Consider the following 21,596-nt stretch of genomic DNA (forward strand, 5'->3'; position numbering starts at 1 on the left):
ACTAACTAATTTTGAGAAGGAAAATATTTTACTTCCACCAAGAAGAGAGATCTGAAACTTTTTCCCTTTGAACTGTATTCTTTCTAATATTTCACTGAGTTGGTTTGATTGCTATTTTCAGCATATCTTATATGAAATATACGTGAACATTTCCGAATTGGGTTTGTTTTCAAAGCATATTGAGTTTTCACATTTTATGTGTTTTCACTTTACGTTTGAAAATTGTTTGAGGATTTTTGTAAAGACGATTTCAGCCCTATGAAGCAATCTAATGTAACCTTTCCGATGGGCAGGGGTGGTGGGCCTGAATATTATCAAAATGAGAGAATGTCTGAAATTACATCACGTTGTTATGGGAGAGAAAGAGCGTTAGCCAATGTGGGTCTTGATTATATGCACACAGTTGATTCAGCAATCGGTGCTTCTGTAGGCCCAACTGCTAGCTCCACCCCAATCACACGCCCAGATGCTGAACGTGTAATTTCCCCTGAGGCATTAGGGAGCATTATTTCTGATTTAGCTCAGAAAATAGGGGAGAGTATTTCGGCCAGCCTTAATCTTGCGCACCAGCCCAGCCCAGTACAGCATAATCCTCCTTCCCAGTCTCAGCACTCCAGTGAGTGTATGGATGCATCTAAACTGAAGGTGATAGTTCAGCAAGATTCAGCACCTCCGCCATTCTTCAGGGGCGATAAGAGTGATTCGTTTACCATCCATGAATGGGAAGATATGATGTGCAGTTATTTAAACAGAATGAGATGCAAAACGCAAACAGATTTTTCAGATCTCATCATGAGCAGACTGGCTGGAAAAGCGAGAGATGTTGTTAAGGTGTCCCTACGAAGCCGTCCTGAACTGAGCACCAGTGAGCTTCCAAGTGCAGTGTTTGACATATTGAAACACAACTTCAGTGAGTTGGCTTACTCAAATATGCCTATGGCTGACTTCTATAATACTGTCCCGAGAGCAAATGAAAGTCCCATGGATTACTGGATCCGCCTTAACAAGGCCATAGATGTTGCTGATGAGTGCTTGCGCAGACGTAATAAGAGTGTTGAGGATCTGCTGAAGCAGTCATGATGTTTATTTCACATTGTCCAGACCCAAGTCTTGCTATGTCTTTTCAGTTCAAACCAGCGGAGAAGTGGAGCGCTGCTGAGGTACAGGAGCGGTTGGATAGTCATCAGAGGGATGTAAAGAGATTCTCATCGAGGACACAGCACACAATGTCTCTGTCAGCTTGCAACCACTGCTCTGTTACAGCATGCCCTGATTCAGTGTCCAGTTCTTCTCAACAGCCTGCTTCCACGCCAGCCCAGTCTCTGCCTTCTGTAAGTCACCTTAATCCTAATGCTCCTCCATTTGCTCCGGACACCAGTCTTCAACATATGGTTGGCATGATGGATAGAGTCCTGTCATTGTGCACTGCCTCTTTAACTTCGTCCAGTCAGGTTCATGCCGGCAAAACTTCAGACTTCAAGACAAACTTCAGCTCTGCATGTAGGGTCTGTAGATCCAAGGAACACACCACATACTCACACTGCAGACGTCACAGGCTATGTCGCCACTGTCTCAGTCCTGGCCACTTTAAGAATGACTGTCCTAAAGCAGCGTGCCCTGCGACTCCCTCAGATGATGCTCAGTTAAACTGAATAGCCCATGTGATGAGAGGGGTAACATGGGCAATTTTAATGAAAACTCCCTCACAGAAGAAGCAGATGTGCAACATGTTTTTGTGAACAGCTGCAAGTCATTGCCAGAAGACAGAACTGTTTTATATGTAGGGTCTCAGAGAGTAGATGGAGCGAGTGAGTTGTTAAGCGAGGTACGAAGAACGGACCCCTGGTGTCAGATTGAGTCAGGTGATGCCAGTATTGAATAGCTCTTTTTCTAATTTCAATGTGTAAGGGGTATAAGCCCAGTTCAGCTCTGCAGGCATTGTTAGAAGTGCTTCTGTTTACCATTAGTATGCTTTTTGCAAATTCCAATTGTGTTTTTTCTATTAAACTTTTATCCCAATTTTCAAACTTTAATACTGGTCCCCAAATTTCACTCCCGTACAGTAGAATTGGTTTAATGATTGCTTGATATAATTTAATCCATGTTCTAACTGGTAGTTTTAATTGTCCAAATCGTGATTTTATGGCATAAAATGCCCTCCTGGCCTTCTCATGCAAGGCCTTCACAGCCAGACTGAAGCCCCACAGCAAAATCCCCGGTGTTAATTTAACACTCCCAGTGTTAATTGTGGACTCATATATACACTGGCTTCGGTGTTAAAGTTAACACTAAAGCAGTGTTGAAGTTAACACTGAAGCAGTGTTAAAGTTAATGAGATAATTAGGTGATTAACGAAGTGACGATTGATCGTTATTGAAGACACCTGCTGTTAATAAGCAGAATCACCAAAGGAGAAAACCAACATTTTTAAGCAACCATTATAGTGGTCAATGTTTGCATTAGTTAGGCTCTTGACCCGTAAGTCTTCAATATTAGGTCTTGTTTGGCAGCAATTACTGAGTTGTAACAGCCAAGAGCAAAAGTCATCAGGTGGCATTGACTGTGTTTGACATAATCATCATCTAGTGACTTGAGTATTTGACATAGGGTTTCCTTACAGACTACAAAAAAACTGTGAACAAAAGAGCAATCTGTTTTGGCATAATCAGAAAGATGAACAAAAAGTAGTTTATTTTAATTTAGACACACAGACTTGAAGAATCAGCGTGAGCATCACAACAACGGTGACCATCAAAAAGCATGTTGTAGCCAATCAGAACTCATCCATGACTCCCATCATGCATTGCGGCATGAATAAATTCTGAGAGTTCAGAGTTGATCTGTTTATCTGAATATGCCATTTGTCACCATTGTTGAGATTCATGGGCTGGTTCTTGATGTCTATGTGTGCCAATATAAAACACTTTTCTAAAACAGATTGTAAAATAATCTTTACAAAAAGGATAGGAAGTGCTTGAACCTCTGTGGACTGTCAAGGCTATTACAATAAGCAAAAAAAAAAAAAAAACTAATATATTAGATACTTCGTGATTCATGTCAAACAATGAATATGTTAAAACATAATCATCACCTGACGACATGAGCTTATGTCTGGCTGTTTTAAATCAAACACAGCAACAAACTTTTTTTTTTTTTTTTGCTTATTGTAATAGCCTTGACAGTCCACAGAGGTTCAAGCACTTCCTATCCTTTTTGTAAAGATTATTTTACAATCTGTTTTAGAAAAGTTACGGGTCAAGAGCCCAACTAATGCAAACATTGACCACTATAATGGTTGCTTAAAAATGTTGGTTTTCTCCTTTGGTGATTCTGCTTATTAACATCAGGTGTCTTCAATAACGATCAATCGTCACTTCGTTAATCACCTAATTATCTCATTACCTTTAACACTGCTTCAGTGTTAACTTCAACACTGCTTTAGTGTTAACTTTAACACTGAAGCCAGTGTATATATGAGTCCACAATTAACACTGGGAGTGTTAAATTAACACCAGGGATTTTGCTGTGCCCCTGATGCTGAGATCTCAATACGCAGGTAAGTGTAGCTGGTGCTGTGCTCTAGGACTTCCCCTCCGTAACAGAACTGGTATCTGTTTCCCTGAGACCTGGCCTTCTTCTGAAACACCATGACTCTGGTTTTGTCCAAGTTTACTGTCAATGCCCATTCCTCACAGTACTGTTCCAGCAGGGCCAGGCTGCGCTGGAGACCCTCAGCTGTCTCTCTCTCTCTCTCTCTCTCTCTCTCTCTCTCTCTCTCTCTCTCTGTGCGCATGTGCTGAGTGAGTGGGCGGAGTCGGCGTGTGTGAGTGAGAGTGCTGCCAAACGAGTGAGTTTGCTCTTTCTTTTTCTTTTATACTGTCTCTGCCTTAGAGTTTTGGTTTGTGAATTGTGTAAAAAGGGTGCCGGCCAGCTTTTTGCTGGTTGGAAATGGCGAGTACAAGCCAAACAAAGTTTGAGCAGCTTTCACGCAGGCATGGGATAAAACTGGCACCTGTAGTGAACTGCTCTGTGGAAGACTGCAGCTTGGCTGTAGGTAGAGTTGTTGGTTTCGACAGTTTGGTGTCTGCTTCCCGAATGTTGTTATCTTCCTTGATTCTATTGAGAAAGTTAACAGTGTAGTTCAGAACGGAGTAGTAATTCAGGACACGTTTACTCCGATAATACCGCTGGTTCAGCCGGCAAAAAAGATAACATTGTCCAATGTACCGCCTTTTATTAAAGATGAGCTCTTGATTAACGAACTGTCTAGGCATGGCAAAATTGTGTCTCAGATGAAAAAACTTCCACTGGGATGTAAATCACCCTTGCTTAAGCACGTAGTGTGTTTCAGGCGGCAATTACATATGATCTTAAAGAGCGATGTGGATGATCTTAACTTATCAATTAAATTTAGAATTGATGGTTTTGATTATGTTGTTTTTGCAACGTCTGATACCATGAAATGCTTTGGATGCGGACAATCAGGACACGTTAAACGTGCGTGTCCGGAGAGAGCAAGTGACTCAGAGCCCGGGCCGAGTGGAGAAACACCGCGTGATAAAACAGGCGCAAGAGTCACTGAAGTTTCTGCTGTTGGAGATGACGGCAACAGTGCCGTGGGGCAGAATACAGACGGAGGGGAGATAGAACTTCATGCAGTGTCTAATAATGTTGTGAGAGAGAGTATGGAAAGTGAGGGAAAAAAAGATGATGCAGTACCTACTGATGTGGCTGAATCTATTGTGGAGGAAGATGAGATGGTGACGGATTTTGCTAGTGATGAAACACTTTTTAAAATACCAAATACTAAGAGGAAAAGGGTGAGAAAGAGTTCGGAAATGGCTAAAATGAGCAGACTAACAACAACAGAACTTGAAAAGTTTGATGATACTGAAGGCAGCGCGATTGATGATTCTGACAGTGAGGTAATGAGCAGTAAAACAGGACGAAGTCGACGCAGTGATTACAATTTTGACAAAATAAAGTCTTTTCTGCAAAGAACTAAGAATGTGAAAAATGTCCAGTTTGATGAATTTTTTGCTGACAGGAAAATGTTTATTAACTCAGTGACTGTGCTTATGAGAGGTGAAGGAGGGGAACAGTTTACAGTGCAGGAAATATACAGATTGAAGAAACTTGTTTCCAAACTGAAGTTAGAATTACAAAATGAAGATGGTTTTGAAACCACGTAATTTTTTCTTTGTTTTGTTTGGTTTGTGTCCTCTCATACTATCTATTTTAATGAGTGTGATGAGGCTGGGCTCTCTTAACTTGAATGGCTCTCGGGACATGCATAAAAGAGCATTGTTGTTTGAGCTCATTAAACAAAAGAATATTGATGCAATGTATGTTCAAGAAACACATAGTGATTGTTTTAACGAAATCGACTGGAGAAAAGAATGGGAAGCTGAAGTGTTGTTTGCCCACATGAGCTCCACTAGAGGAGGGGTGGCTATCCTCTTTGCTAAGAATTTTTCGCCTACTTCCTGCGAGGTTAAGCATGTGATACCTGGTAGACTTTTATCTGTAAGGGCTCAGTTTGAAAAATTCAACGTTGTTTTTATTAATGTTTATGCTCCTACAAATGGTAGTGAAAGAGTACTTTTTCTAAAAAATGTAAATGCAATACTGCAGAATATTAATTCTGAGGACTTTCTGTTTTTGGGTGGAGATTTTAATTGTACAGAGAATCATAGACTGGATAGGAATCATATGGAACCTCATGCTGCTTCAAGTCTTGTTCTAAGGGAGTTGATTGAAACATATAGTTTGTGTGATGTGTGGCGGGATCATAATAATAATTTAAGACAATACACATGGGTACACAATCGAGAAAATTTTATTTCTTTAGCTAGGTTGGACAGGTTTTATTGTTTTCGGCATCACCGTAATGTTGTGAAAAGTTGTTTTATGACACCAACTAATTTCTCTGACCATGGTCTTGTTACATGTAATGTGTTTATTGCAAATATAAAGACAAAGAGTGCTTATTGGCATTTTAACACTTCCTTGTTTAATGATGTGAATTTTAGAGATGTTTTTGTTGCTTTTTGGAATAAATTTAAATTGAGAAAACAATGTTTCAAAAATTTACGCCAGTGGTGGGACTGTGGAAAGGTTGAAGTGAAAGTACTTTGTCAACAGTATACTTTCAGTGTTTCTCGGGACATCACTAGACTAATGAAAAAACTTGAATCTGAAATAATGGAGGCACAAGGGTTAGCAGAGGCTACTGGGGAGGGAAGACATATTGAGACATTTAAAACTAAGACATCCTTTCTTGCGGATTTGCTCGGCATTAAAGCAAAAGGGGCTCTGGTCCGATCTCGTTTTCAAAATCTAACACAGATGGATGCCCCATCCAAGTTTTTTTTAGTCTGGAAAAAAAGAACAGTCAGAGTCGTTATATTCACTCTTTACGCTCGGAAAATGGGCAAGAATTAACAAATATATCTGATATTAGAAAACGAGCTGTACGGTTTTATGATGAATTATATAGGAGTGAATATAGAAAGGATGAGATGTTATCTGCTGGCTTCTATGAAGGTCTGCCAAAGGTCTTGGAGGACTCAAAGGCAGAGCTGGAGAGGCCTCTTTCTGAAGAGGAACTTCTGAATGCTCTGAAGGGCATGGAGAGTGGAAAAACTCCCGGGATGGATGGACTCCCTGTTGAGTTTTATAAAGAATTTTGGGCTGTACTGGGAGAGGATTTGCTGGCAGTCCTAAATGAAAGTGTGACTTATGGCTCTCTGCCTCTGAGCTGCAGGAGAGCTGTAGTCACACTATTACCTAAAAAGGGTGACTTGCAGGAGATCAAGAATTGGCGACCTGTGAGTCTGCTGTGTTCTGATCTTAAAATCTTTTCTAAGACTCTGGCTAACAGGCTGAGAAAGGTGATGGGGCAGGTGATACATCTTGACCAGACATATTGTGTGCCGGGCAGGTCAATTACAGATAATGTCTGCCTCATACGGGATGTTTTAAGTGTCTCAAGTCTTTTAGGGGTAAACTTGGGGTTTATATCAATTGATCAAGAAAAAGCATTCGATAGAGTCGAACATCGGTACTTATGGGACACCCTAGAGGCCTTTAATTTTAGCTCTGGTTTTATAGGTATGATAAAAGTGCTGTACCAGGACACTGAGAGTTTACTGAAGATCAATGGTGGTTTGAGTGCCCCTTTTAAAGTTAGCAGAGGGATCAGACAAGGCTGTGCACTTTCTAGTATGCTTTATTCTTTAGCTATTGAACCAATGTTGAATAAGTTAAGAGTTCAAATAAAAGGGTTATTGTATCATGATTTACAACACCAAATTTCAGCTTATGCTGATGATGTAGTGGTTATGATAAATGGGCAACAAGATATTAACCAGCTGGTCTCTATTGTCAGCGATTTTGGAAGAATTTCAGCTGCAAAAGTTAATTGGGAGAAGAGTGAAGCACTGGCTGTTGGGGAATGGGTGGAAGGGCTCCCAAGACTACCTGGTGGGATGATATGGAAGAGGGAAGGTTTTAAATATCTAGGAGTATATCTTGGGGACTCAAATACCCAACAAAAGAACTGGGAAGGGCTAATTGAGCAAATAGAAGGAAAATTAAAGAAATGGAAATGGATTCATTCACAAATGTCGTTTAGAGGGAGAGTTTTAATAATCAATAATTTGATTGCTTCAACATTGTGGCATAGGTTATTTTGTGTGGATCCACCTGCTGGAATGCTGTCCCGATTGAAAAGTACCACAAATCCCTCTCTTGGCCTCTGAAAGAGGCCACATCTCATAACACAAACATAAAAATCTTCTACAATGCATGTTAATAAACTGTTTTTTTTTTTTTTCCAAAGTCTAATATGTCCAGACGAGCCTAGGTCGAAAACCTCAGTGAGGAAAGACACCTAGGCGACCCCCTAGTTAGCGTATGGGCAGCCACCACATGTTCGTCTGACACATCATATCAGACTGTCAAGATACATTAACATTTTACCCTAGTCTACATTGCATACTGTTGGAATTTACCGGTATTCTAAGAATACCTACTTCCCCCCAGTCCGTTTATCCGCCCTTTAAATAAAACAGTTCGAGTCCGCGTCAAAGTTTAAAGCCAATTTAATAGTAAAATCAAAGAGTGCTGAGCTCAGGATTCCAGAACAGCCAATATCAAATCTGACATTCTGGGCAGTCCAGGAATGTCTCACAAAACTAAAATATGCATTTATATTCTTGATTCTGCAGGCCTCTCCTCCTGATATCGTTTAACCATCCTCCTCCAATCAGGGCCTGTTATCGCCAACCCGTTCCTGCACAGAGAAGAAAAACAGCCCCATCCCATTCTTCTTCTTAGAGTGACCAAAAGTCTAGTCTAAAGTGACCTTCAAATTGCTACTACTTTTGCAGGGCTTCTTCTCTCCTACGTGCCTGTAAACAAAGGTTTCTCAGAAATGACATAAATGTAGAGAGTTCGCAACTACACACACACATTTTACTAAACAGATTCTGTTACATAGTGTACACTTTGTCTTTTCATATGCACAGAACATTCTGTCTTCTCATAAGCACAGAACAACCAAAACACAAATTTAAAAGCATTAACAAAAAGTATTTTCTACAATTCCCTCTCTTGATCTCTGAAAGAGATCACACTTCTTCTTCCTCATCATCATATGCACCCTCATCTGTCAGCAAATGCATCTTGTACGGGGGAGGTTCTCTTTTCTCCTAACCAGATTGCTCTCAACCTGCTTCCACCTGTTTCCATTCAAAGTTAAAGGGAAAGCCATCCTCACCATAGCGCACAATCCTTCTGTCATTTCTGTGGGCCTAGCTATCATCACACCTGTACCACATGCACAATACAGACCTGCTCTAGCCCATGACCCCACCATTTCCTGCCCCCTCTGGTGGATTACCTTGCACCATGACACTCTGACGTTTCCTACTATCAGCTTATTGTTTTTAGAGGAAGTGAAATTGAAACAGGTATAATTTCCCTCCCTTACCCTATGTGCAGCCCCTACAGAAGTAGTATTAGTGGTAACAGGATAAATTTTGCTTAGTTCAAAACCGTTCTTTGGTTCTGCCATTTTTTTTCATGCTCAATGTATACTCATAACCCCATTTGTCTTCAGGATGCAGAGGAGCTGGTTCTGTGTTAAGTTTAGGTCTAGCCGCATCACAAGCCATTCAGCCACTCAGTTTCAATTCAGCTGCACTCCCATGTAACCAATCAATTCATAAATTTGTCTCTTTATACCCTGTTTCCATTGTAACAATATCATGTGGGGTGAGAGTGCTACAATCAGTACTTCTAATAACTTTACCTGGCTTTGTGAGATCCTTGACCACCGGGGCTGCAGTTGTGGCGTTTTTGCTCTCTACCAGTATTCGTATAAGTCCTAATGGGTCCTTTCCTGACACATCTACCCCCAAATGTTATAAATGTTTCCACCCTGTCTGGCCCATCAAATCTCGCACAAGGGGGTTGTTTTCTTTCAATTGGGTCCAAAAGGGCGCTCAGATACAACATAACCCTGCACTGTTGGTGTTGTTTTTTTTGGAACAGTACCCCACTCACACTAGCCCCTTGCTCACTGACATCCAAATGGAATGTTACAGAATAATCTGGGGTCTGCCGTTCTGCAGCTTTGGCCAAATCAGTTTTTAGTGTTATAGATTCCTGTTCTGCCTCAAAAATCCATTTTAAGACACTCCTAGCATTTTTCATCCCTGCCTCTTTCTGAAATTCTTCCATATATACCTCATCTCCCTCCCTGTCATACTATAGAGTGCAATGCAACGTATCAACCGGGGCTGACAGTGAAAATTTTGAGGGCATCCATGATGTCCATTTCTGTACAATTTTGGTAACGTCTGGCATGTCTGGTGCAGTTAGCAATAGTCAATAAATATCTGCCCCTTTTTCCACCACCTTTTCTAGAACCCATTGTCCTGTGTCCCCTTGTACCAGCCCCCCTCCAGTGGAGCAATTATGAATTGTGCCATCTAGAAATCTTATGTATATGCCATCTGGACAGCAAAAATTGCTCACCCCCAATTTCACTAAATGTCTCTCCCCAACAAGGGTGATGGTGCACCTGTGGAGTACAAGAATAAGCTTAGTTTAGTGGCCACCTTTCTGACTCCCCAGAGAACCCTCGCACTCTCACTGTGTCAGATGAAAGTGCTCCTTCTTCCACCGTGCCCCCTGTAACAGTGGAGAAAGTAGCCCCAGTGTCCACTAGGGCTGTTATAGGCTTATTATTGACCAGCACCTGTTGGTAGGGTTCAGCCTTTGCCCCCCTGCTGGTTCTCTGTTGACCTCGTCAGTAAAACTCTGCATCACCTGCCTGGTCCCAGACTGGGCATTGACCGGGCACCTGTTGGTTGGCAGGCCATGAGAGTGCATTTGGGACAGCTCCCCCTCTCCTTAGAGCCCCTCCTCCGAAGGGAGCCCGTCCCCCTGCAGGAGGTTGTCCCTTCCGTGGGCATTCGCCCTTCCAGTGACTCAAGTCTCCACAAATGAAACAACCCCCCGATGGTGGAGCAGACAGACCCCTTCCCTTATCATTTTTCATATTCATACCCCTTTTTAATCCCCTGCCCCTGTTGGTGGGAGGCCAATCTGTGTATGGATCATAGGGATCCTTTTGTTGACTGACACCAGTCTGCCAATAGGGCTGTGGTGCTGCAGGCTGTAGAAACTGTGGTGGGGGAGCACTCTGGCTGGTTTGCTCCTGCACTGACATTTGCTGCACTTCCTTTCTTCTTAGATTTGTCTTTTTCTGCTTCTTTGTTTCCTGCCTTCTCTACAGCTCTATCAACATGATGTACAAAATGTCTCAACCATGCGTCGCTGTCTCCCCCTGCCATTTCAGGACTGTTTTCTATGCTAGAAACAGCAGCTTGTGGGACCCCTTTTACTACAGCCTGTCTGTAAAATCCTTGACATAGTTTATTAGAATCAGGGTTTTCTCCAGTTTTCTCCTCCCACTCCCCCTCACATCTATGCAAATAGGCAGCTGCTGATTCACCAGCTTTTAGTTTGAATTTTATACTTTGGTAGGTTATTGCTGGAGTGGGGAACATCTGACCTAGGGCTTTACTTAATCTATTTAAATATCTGTTCAGTGGCTCCCCATTTTCTGCATCATCCATTAAGGCTTCTTTCTCTATCTGATCCATCTTAGTCCTAGTCATTATTGCCTAGTAACACCCTCATGTCGCCCACTGCTAAAGTTACCCCATGAGTTAACGATGTGTCCTTGTTTAGCCGTTTCTGTCCTCCCCTAGGTAGTTCTGGAAACTTCAGCAAAACTGCGTTCATATCTGAGTGCCCCCAAGGTTTATATTCTTGTTGTTGTCCCATCTGCATTAAAGGGTACATCCCTGGTCCACCCCCTCCCACTATTAGTGGTCTCCTAAAACCCATCTCTGCTCAGTGCAATTATTTGTATGTCCCCGTCTGCGAATACACTTTCAATTATTTCCTTGACTTTTGTGTAGTCCAACCAGTCTAACCCGTAGCCTAGTTTTGGTATAGCCATTACCTGTACTTTGTTTTTTAGTAACTAAATGAAATATCTTTTTTTTTTTTTTTTTTTTCATGTGTTGTTAGAATGCACTGACCTGGGGTGCTAATATGTTTCTGCAACTGCTCTACCCCGTATTTGTCTCTTATTTGCTTTGCTACACCTGCCCCTAGTGCATAGTCAGCACTAATGCAATGTGCAATTGGAATGTCTTCGCTAATTTTTAGCAAATCTCCCACCCTCTCTAGAACAGTAATTTTGTGTCCCTGTGTTGGCTTCTGAGGGTTGAGCTGATTCTTCTGCTGTGTCCTTTTCTGCTTCCTGTTCTCCCTCTCTTTGACCTGCTCGCAGGTCAACTCTGGTATCCTGCAGCGACCTGGAAGGAGGATCACAGCTCACACAAGATGTGTTATACCAAGTTTTTCCCTTACCCGCCAGTCGAACACAATGTGAGGTCCTTGCAGTGACCTTCATGGGCTCAGACCATGTAGCAGGCAGCCATTTTTGTTTCATCAGTTTCAGTCTTACCCACTGATCCTGGGGGCTTCAGTCACCTGCTGCCAGTCCTGTGAAAAGGTGGGGTTCTGGGGAGAGAATATGTTAATAACCGCCCTTACTTTGTCATAGTAGTCCCCATGTGGCAACAGGCCAGCTTCCTTACTGAAAGGGGCCCAAGGCCCAGGAAATTGTCGCCCTTTTAACAGCACAAAAGGTGTTAAACCAGTTGTGCTATTAATAGTGCAACGTACAGACATCAAACCAATTGAAATAACATTAAGCCAATTCGTCCCTGTATCAGAACATATTTCAGCCAATTTTTGTTTCAAAGTCAAATTCATACGCTTTGTCATGTCTTTCTCTCCCCTGTGGCACATGCTGTCAGCTTCTGACAGTACCGAGACCGCCGTTGAAGCTGGCAGCACCAGTTTGCCATTTTGACCCCTCCAAATTCCCTTCCCATCCCTCACTGCTCCCAAGTTTAACCAGGATATGCGTTCTTCAGGAGACGCAGTCAATTGTTGTAATTTTACATATCGGACAGTAATTTCGGGAGCTAAAGAAGTCAATTTGTCACTGGTTGTTGGAAGCATTTGACTGTCAGTATAACCAGCAGCCCCTCAAGCTGCTGCATTAGCTGCAGCATTACCCAACGCTACAAAGTCCCACCCCCTGTGTGTGCTTCACACACTTTTTGATAGCCAATGAAAATGTATGGCCTGCAATAGCTCAGTGGCTTCTTGGGCATGTTTAATCGGCTTCCCTGTTGACGTTACTAAACCACATCTTGCCCACCCTGGCAGCTCAGTAAGTGCTGCTGATACTGCATATGTTGAGTCATAAGAAATGTTGACCCTCTGGCCTATTGCCATTTTTAGAGCACATATCAACACCCGCAATTCAGCTCTTTGTGCTGAGGGGTGGTCACTCATGCCTTCACTTATGCTAGCCATGCATGACCAACACCCTAATAAATCTTTTTGCCTTCCCTTAATCTCTTTTGGCTCTGTTTGGGCCATCCCTTGTGACTGTTTTTTTTTTTTTTTTTAATCAAGGGTTACAACATTTCCCATGTTATTATATTTTAATTAAAACTAATGCTTATTAAAATAATTTACAAGGCTTAATTAAAAATATTAAACTGTTGCCCTTGCAACAAAATGAAATAAATTGCTCAATATGTATTTTATTTAGTTATCTATTTATTTACTTATTTATTTATTGTTTGTTATATTTATTTTAACTTACTTTAACATTCATTCATTGAAACCTGATACTGGTAAAGTATTTACTAATATTTATTTATGTTTCTTTCTAATTACCATTTCCACAATTTTCGCCAACTTTCCTTATATGTCGCCATTCTAACTTTTATACTTTTATCCTTTCTTTATCAACAGTTGAGTTTCACAATTGGATCACACCGTCTGCAGTCTGGACGATGTCCAAACAATTGACACAACCAATTTCTTGGAATATTTTTTTTGTTCTTTGAATTCTTATCGTACCCCTCAATTCAACTATTATAGTTTTCTATATGTACTCTCTCTTCATATATTAGTTTTATTTAACATCAACTGACATAAACGATACACATACACACTTCTTTCACTTCACAAAACGCATATGCCACATGCACTTGATCTCAAATTTAGGAGGTTCTTAAGAAAATCAACCTTATTAGGCTTCGACCCCGCCGGGTTTTACGATGTTTCTTTCACCTTTCTACCAATATGTCAGGGAATCCTTAGGAAAACTTAACCTCGACGGGCATACCTTTACAAGTTTTCTGTCACACCCTAATTTATTTTATTGGACACCTTCAAAGTCAAAAGAAAATTCAACCTCGCCGGGAAACGTTTTTACGAATTTTCTGTTATGTCCTTTCTAATTTGTTGGAAATCCTTGGGAAAACTCAACCTCGTCAGGAAAACCTTATGTTTTAGGAGTTCTCTTTCATTTACTAATTTAATTCCTTTATTTGAGATCACTGGATATCCTTTACCTTATTTTACTTTCTTACTCTTTGACTTTACCCAATTTTGTACAAAACGCAAAACTGATATTCACTTCCTATTCAACTCTTCAATTTAGTAGTAGCCAAACTGCAGTTTTTTATGAAAAAGGTAACTGCTTACCTGTTATTTATTTCTCTGCGCAGAGGAGTTGAAATGGAGATGTCCTTCAGTTTCTGATTCCTCGTCTCGGGCGAATCCGGGTGCCCCCTCCATTTGTTGGAATTTACCGGTATTCTAAGAATACCTACTTCCCCCCAGTCCGTTTATCCGCCCTTTAAATAAAACAGTTCGAGTCCGCGTCAAAGTTTAAAGCCAATTTAATAGTAAAATCAAAGAGTGCTGAGCTCAGGATTCCAGAACAGCCAATATCAAATCTGACATTCTGGGCAGTCCAGGAATGTCTCACAAAACTAAAATATGCATTTATATTCTTGATTCTGCAGGCCTCTCCTCCTGATATCGTTTAACCATCCTCCTCCAATCAGGGCCTGTTATCGCCAACCCGTTCCTGCACAGAGAAGAAAAACAGCCCCATCCCATTCTTCTTCTTAGAGTGACCAAAAGTCTAGTCTAAAGTGACCTTCAAATTGCTACTACTTTTGCAGGGCTTCTTCTCTCCTACGTGCCTGTAAACAAAGGTTTCTCAGAAATGACATAAATGTAGAGAGTTCGCAACTACACACACACATTTTACTAAACAGATTCTGTTACATAGTGTACACTTTGTCTTTTCATATGCACAGAACATTCTGTCTTCTCATAAGCACAGAACAACCAAAACACAAATTTAAAAGCATTAACAAAAAGTATTTTCTACAATACATATGAAGTTACAAAATAAATGTCCCTATAAATGCCCTATAAAACCAGTGTGCTCAGACGGGACCGGGCCGAAAACCCCCACGGGGAAAGATGCCCAGTCGGTCCCCTAATTTGCAATTGGGCGACCACAACATGTCAGCTGAGACAATCACACTGAAAGTATCTAAGCTAAACATTTCTACACATTCCTTCTAGGCTCAAAACATCTACTTAACATCTCTATATAACACACAATATATGATGAATCAGCATCTGCAAGAAAGCACAGTTAATAGAGAGAGAGAGAGACAACATTCACAAGTTACATTCCTCCTCCTCTTCTTCTTCTTCTGCAGGGGATCCTATGGCCCCCAGAAGTTTCCAATTCTCCCACAATTTCACTCTCATGATTCTTTTCTCCCTGTACCTGGACTGAAGCTAATTTCACGCTGAACAATTTTACGTCCTCTTCCCAGGGAATTGCAAAAGTAGGTACTTTATTCCAATCTATTTTCTCTATCCTGGACATATGTTGTCTCTCACAATAAGTATAAACAAAAAATGATAATAGATACAAAAACACACTGTTACACTGGTCAATATAGTAAATAAACGAAAATAATAATAGACACAAAAACACACTTGTTATACTAATCAATATGGTAAATAGAAATCACTATGTTTGAACCTCTAAAAGTTTTCTCAATAATGTGAAGGACTTTACAGAACTCCAACTTGTCCAAACCACACCCCAGCCGGGGTATAGATAATTTGGTGATGCCTAGCCTGTCACACCACACTCTCATGCAGTTTAAACTGTTCTCAAAATCCTCATAGGTAGGCAGGTCCCTGGCAAATGTTTTTGTGATTAGGTGGAAGACTATCCTGTCTACTTCATGTGTTACAGCACAGTCACCTTTTGTTTTCCCTTGGGCCCACACCTTTTCCACCCCGTATCTTTCCCTAAATTTCCTCGCTATGCCTGCTCCAAATGCACAGTCTGCACTGATGCAATGAGCTACAGGCTCACCTTTAGGGGCTGTGAATAAATCCCCAGTCTTATGGACCACTTGCAGGGCTTGTAAATTACTTTGTGATGGTTGGAAATTCTCTTTTGGGTCTTCTCCTGTATGTATATGTGTATGTGTTTGTGTGTCACCTGTATCCTCCCTCTCTTGGACCTGTGAAGCAAGGTCCACTCTGGTGTCCTCCAATGATCTGGACGGCTGATCCGCCGGACAACACTGGCTCAGGTGGTACCACGTGTCTCCTTTTCCTGCAAGACTAACACAGTGAGAAGTGCGTGCAGTTACCTTCAGTGGAGCAGTCCAACGATGTTCTCTCCATTTGCTCTTGATTGTTTGTAGCAATATGTCAATTTGATCTGTGCACAGATTTTAGCCAATTCACGAATTTGTGTTCTGGGGCAGCAATGTCAAAACTCAGGGAGAAGGGACGTCACATCTGGCTCTGTTTATGGCCATATCTGCATCCTCATTCAATGGTAGGTCAATTCTTTGGGAATGACCAGTGCACTTAATAATAGCCACTTTGCTAGGTAGCGTTATGGCTTCTGAGAGCTCTCTTGCTTCTTTCTCATGAGTAATTGGCCGGCCGGATGAGGTTGTTAATCCACATCTGACCCACACAGGCAGCTCCACATGGGCTGCGGAAACTGCGTATGCAGAATCAGAGTAGATATTTGCTGTTTTACCCTCAGGGTGTCTCAATGCATTGATCAATGCTAACAGTTCTGCTTTCTGTGCTGACTGTTTCCCAACCAGGGGTTCTGCTTTTACTGTCACAAATTTGTCACCCTGCAATTCAACCACAGCAAATCCTGCCTTCAATGTTCCATCATCTGCTCAGTGACATCTACCATCAGTAAAAAAACGTGATAGGGTTGTCTGTTTCAGGAAGCGAGGTATGGATTTGCCTCTCGTTGCTGGTGGCAGTCCCTGGCCATATGGCCAGTTCCCCCACATCTGTAACACCTTCCTTGGTTCTCTGGGCAGTCTGGTGACCAATGTCCCACTCCCCCACATTTGAAACAGTTATCCCCCCTGTTTACCCCACCTCTCCTGCCTCTTCCCCCGCGGCCCCTACCTACATTCCACTGCTGTTGTTTGGGGTATTGTGGAACATAATCATGGTATTTTACAGAAGTTTTATGTACAGGCTCAGCCTGTGGTTGTGACTGCGTGGGTGTGAGGGTAGGCTGTTGCTGAGCCATCTGTTTCGGCTCTCTATTTTTAGCTGACTTCCTCTCCTCGACCTGCAGTCTCAGAAGCTCCTTCCGCAGCTTCAACAGCTCACTTCTTTCTTTCTCTACTCTCTCTACTGCTTCGTCAATAAAATGTACTCCGTACCTTTTCCACTTTGCATCATCACTGCCTGGTACCTCAGGGGACTGCTCCATTGCTTGACTCACCCCAGCTGGTGCTCCATGTAGCATTGCTGCCCTGAAAATTCTATTAGTGACAGGGTTAGACATAGGATTTTCATCTAACTCTTTTTCTCTTTTTTATGTGTTTGCCTTTGCAATAGCCCCACTTCCTCTTTTCTGTGTCTCTGAAGAGCTTCTTGCGCTCTCTTTTCTTTTACCCCTACTTTCTGAAACAGAGACCCCTTCTTTTCCATACAATCATCACCAAAATGCTCAATCATTTCATGTTTACAAATTTCCAATTCTAGCATGCGTGTTTTCATATCTTTTGGATCAGTTTGGGTTCTTACAATTTCAATCATTTTATCCCACTGTTGTCCAAGAGTAGGACAATCATACTCCGTACATTCCCTATCGAATTCACCCTCCATGACGTCTTTTATGACTTTTGTGACTTACAGTGGAGAATTTTACATGGGGCCGTGGCTGTTAATGCCTTTGTTTCAGTCATTAATTCGAACATTGACGATAAATGTGTATTTTGTGGTTCCAGAGAAACTATTTTTCATTGTTTCTTAGAGTGTGTAAGGCTACAAATGCTTTTTAGTTTGTTGTATTTGTTATGTGATAAATGTGGGGAAAAGTTTACACCCAATGTTTTTATTTTGGGGGTGGGGTACAATCGAAAGCAAAAGATTAAATGGCAGTTGCTTAACTTCCTGTTTGGACAAGCAAAGCTTGCAATTTATAAAACTAGGAAAAATAGAATGGAAAACAGGCATGGTCAAGAGATTATATCTCTGTTTAAAGCATTTGTTAAGTCAAGAATTGTTGTGGAGTTTAAGTATTATAAAGCAATGAAAGATTTAGAAACTTTTAAACTACAGTGGTGTTATAACTCTATTTTTTGTACGGTGGTGGAGGAGGAATTATTTTTTGATCTTGTGTGGAGTTGAAGTATTTTTGTTACCATGATTGAATAAAGTTTATTTATTAAAAAATCAAAAAAATCTCTCTCTCTCTCTCTCTCTCTCTCTCTCTCTCTCAGTTCAGTTCATTTCAGTTCAAGTAGCTTTATTGGCATGACATTTGTTACAGTATTGCCAAAGCATTTTATATACAGAGTATAATAATATCAAGGTAATAAAACAGACAATAAATCAGAGAAAATACAATAAATATATTAAATTAAATACAATAAATAAACATAAAAACAGCAGACAGTATTTCTAATATTGATTATAATAATGACAAATATATAGTGAACAATATGTGAAATAAAAAATAATTAATTAACCATTTCGTATGGTGTCTTATAGAATACACATATTTTGCAGCTAGTTTGACTGCCACATCATCCTCTCCGAGTATATAATGTAATTTCTCTGAGTCATTTAGAGACAAAAATGAACAATTCAATGCTTCAAATTGTGGAAAGAAGATTTGCCTTGTAGTGGAGTATTTGGGGCAGACAAGAAGAAAGTGTTTCTCGTCCTCTATTTGACTCTAGGGATCCATGTTTTTTTGTGTCTTCCTTTTTCTATTTCTAATTCATGGTCACTGAGTCGATATTTTGTTAGAATTTGTCTTTCTTTGATGTGTGTAACGGTGGCGTATACCTAAACACAAATAACTTTTTTTTTGTTTTTTTAGTTCGGGCGCCAGACGGGAATATAGCCGTCAAAAATTTAATTTGAAATAAACCCAGATAAGCTCAAATTTAGAACCACCGGTTACACATACACATAATTTAACTTTTAAATCAAAAGATATAAATTCACAAAGGAAAAAAACAAAAATGCAATACAAGGTTATAGTTGTTGTTCCAGTTATATTTTCACAATTACAAAGAAACAAATGTTCATCACATTTTCATTTCGTAACACAAAAACAAAACCAACAAAAAAACAGACGCCAACTGGCGATAGGGGTGAATGAGAGCGTGTGGCGAAAGTGTTGCGGTGTGTTTGCAATGTGTGTTTGTGGGTCCCGCTGCGCAGCTACTCAGGCTAACAACTACGGAAGAGAGTCTAGGGTGGCGTATCGGAGTTGGATACTACCGGGAAAACAGGGACAACAAGGTATCCGGTCAAGCATGACACTCCTTTCTGCACAAGTGGTCCTCAGGGCAGAGCTCAGTTTCCCCCCCGGGAACGCTCCAGCACCCCACCAACATACAACATAGAGTGCGCAAGCAGCTGATTAAGGCTGCGCGTTAGACCATCCTAATACTCGCATTCCAACGTCTTCCCGCTTCACCATCTTGCCTGCTCCTTCCTCTCCATGGCATTTTGAAAAGGTATTTAACCAAATTACCTCACTTCCTGCGCAATTGTTTCCATCCATTCATTGGTTGGGCTGGCGGCAGCATAGGAACGCACGTTAGTTTTGTTTTTCCGCCACACTCTCCCCCTCTGGAAGAAGACAGCCAATGGATGTGAAAAGGTAAGCATGAATTTAAAAACCTAAAAATTCTTCATCCTCAGATGTTTCTTCAAATATATTTTTAAGTTTTTCCTTTTCTTGAAGCTCCAATTCCTCCGCTGTTGGATAGCAGGGTTTTAGGTTGCATATGTGTGCTGTGCGGACGTCCTCTCCAGTTTCCTCCAGCACTATCCGATAATTTAACGGGCCTAACCTCTTTACAACCCGGTAAGGACCTTTCCATTTTGGGGCTAATTTTGCGCTGAAATTGTGTTGGGCACTGGACTGAGGGAAATTTCTTAACCACACACGGCTTTTTTCTTCAAAGGAAGCGTCTCGTCTGGTTTTATTGTAACTTCTGAGCTGTCGTTTTTGAGCTTTCTTACCGCACTCTTCTGCTTTTAATTTCAGTTGCACTAGATGGTGGACTACATCAAAAGATGGTGCGGATGGTGAAAGGCTTTTCCCTTGGAGTATTTTATCCATTGGGCTTTGCAGTTTCCGTCCTATTTGGAGCTCGGCAGGGGACATCCCAATAGTTTCCTGTACCGCTGAATTTATTGCAAACCGGAGTTCCGGCAAATACTGATCCCATTTCTTGTGGTTATCCTCCACGTATGAGGCGATCATGTATTTTAGGGTTCTGTTAACCCTCTCGGTCATATTCGTTTGAGGGTGATATGCGGTGGTCAATTTTTGCTTAAGGTTCCATTTTGCACACAGTTCTTTGAATATGGAGGAAACAAATTGGGTGCCACGATCTGACAGGATGAAGTCCGGCACACCCCAGCGTGTAAGAATTTCCGTCCTGAGAATCTTCGCTATGGTTTGGGCATTTGCTTGCCGCATGGGGAAAAACTCAACCCATCGGGTGAAGTAATCTACAAAAACCAGGAGGTACACATGACGTTGTGTGCTGCTAGGAAATGGCCCCACTATGTCAACCCCCACCATTTTGTTGGGTTGTAAGATGGTAATGGGTTGTAGCTTACCAGCCGGTTTCCTGTTTTCACTTTTTAGTGTTTGACATTTCTGACAGTGCTTAACATAATTCTTGATGTCAGTCCACATCCCAGGCCAGAAAACAACATCTTGTAGTCTCTTATAGGTTTTGAAGATACCTCCATGCCCGCTTAAAGGATGTGAATGGTAGTGCTGAAGGACTGTTGGAATGAGATTCCCAGGCAGGTAGACTCTGTAGTGGATTTGGCCATTTGACAGGTGGGTTTTGTGATACAGTTTGTCCTCCACAATCTCATATTTGCCATTGAGTTCACTGTTGTTGTTGTCTGCCAATGCTTTAAACACCTTTATGATCTCAGGATCTTTATGTTGTTCCTCCCAAATGGCCACAGCCGAGACAGGAAACTCAGCATCTTCCTTCTGACTGGAGTACAAGCTGCAACCAGGTAAGTTGGAAATCCTAGACAAAGCATCCGGTGCTACATTGAGTTGCCCTTTCGGTATTCGATGACAAAATCAAACCTTTGCAACCGTAGGGCCCATCTAATAAGACGGCTGGAGGTTTTCGAGGAACTTAAGACCCACTGTAGTGCAGAATGGTCAGTGACTACGGTGAACAACTTGTGCTCCAGGTAATGTTGCCACTTCTCGAGTGCCCATATGACTGCTAGGCACTCTTTCTCTGTAGCAGAGTAATTTGTCTCAGCTTTGTTTAGGGTGCGGCTTGCATATGCAATGACTTCCTCCAGTCCCTGAGCTTTACGTTGTGTCAGTACAGCACCAAGTCCGGTGTCACTGGCATCGGTATACACAATGAAAGGAAGTTGGAGATTTGGGTGCCCAAGGATAGGAGGTGAGGTGAGATGTGCTTTCAATTTCTCAAAAGCTTCTTGGCATTGAGGTGACCAGTGAAAAGAATGACCCTTTTTTTTCAGGGCATTGATAGGTTCAGCGATCTTGGAGAAATTTGGGACAAAACGGT

At 41.5% G+C, this 21,596-nt stretch overlaps 1 pseudogene; it reads right to left on the reverse strand.

Annotated features, from left to right (window-relative positions):
- Nucleotides 1-11,413: 11,413 nt before the first annotated feature.
- Nucleotides 11,414-17,260, reverse strand: LOC141321693 (uncharacterized; annotated as a pseudogene).
- Nucleotides 17,261-21,596: the final 4,336 nt, after the last annotated feature.

The sequence above is a fragment of the Garra rufa genome, chromosome 1 (genome assembly GCF_049309525.1).
Source record: "Garra rufa chromosome 1, GarRuf1.0, whole genome shotgun sequence".
Lineage (NCBI taxonomy): Eukaryota > Metazoa > Chordata > Actinopteri > Cypriniformes > Cyprinidae > Garra > Garra rufa.